Source organism: Bison bison, unplaced genomic scaffold, assembly GCF_000754665.1.
Source record: "Bison bison bison isolate TAMUID 2011002044 unplaced genomic scaffold, Bison_UMD1.0 scf7180017864473, whole genome shotgun sequence".
Taxonomy (NCBI): Eukaryota; Metazoa; Chordata; class Mammalia; order Artiodactyla; family Bovidae; genus Bison; species Bison bison.
Genome location: NW_011495034.1, coordinates 17,820,558 through 17,821,018, shown reverse-complemented (window position 1 = coordinate 17,821,018; position 461 = coordinate 17,820,558).

Below are 461 nucleotides of genomic sequence, written 5' to 3'. Positions count from 1 at the left end.
CAGATATGCAGATGACACCACCCTTATGGCAGAAAGTGAAGAGGAACTAAAAAGCCTCTTGATGAAAGTGAAAGAGGAGAGTGAAAAAGTTGGCTGAAAGCTCAACATTCAGAAAACGAAGATCATGGCATCCGGTCCCATCACTTCATGGGAAGTAGATGGGGAAACAGTGGAAACAGTGTCAGACTTTATTTTTTGGGGCTCCAAAATCATCACAGATGGTGACTGCAGCCATGAAATTAAAAGACACTTACTCCTTGGAAGGAAAGTTATGACCAACCTAGATAGCATATTCAAAAGCAGAGACATTACTTTGCCAACAAAGGTCTGTCTAGTCAAGGCTATGGTTTTTCCAGTGGTCATGTATGGATGTGAGAGTTGGACTGTGAAGAAGGCTGAGCGCCGAAGAATTGATGCTTTTGAACTGTGGTGTTGGAGAAGACTCTTGAGAGTCCCTTGGA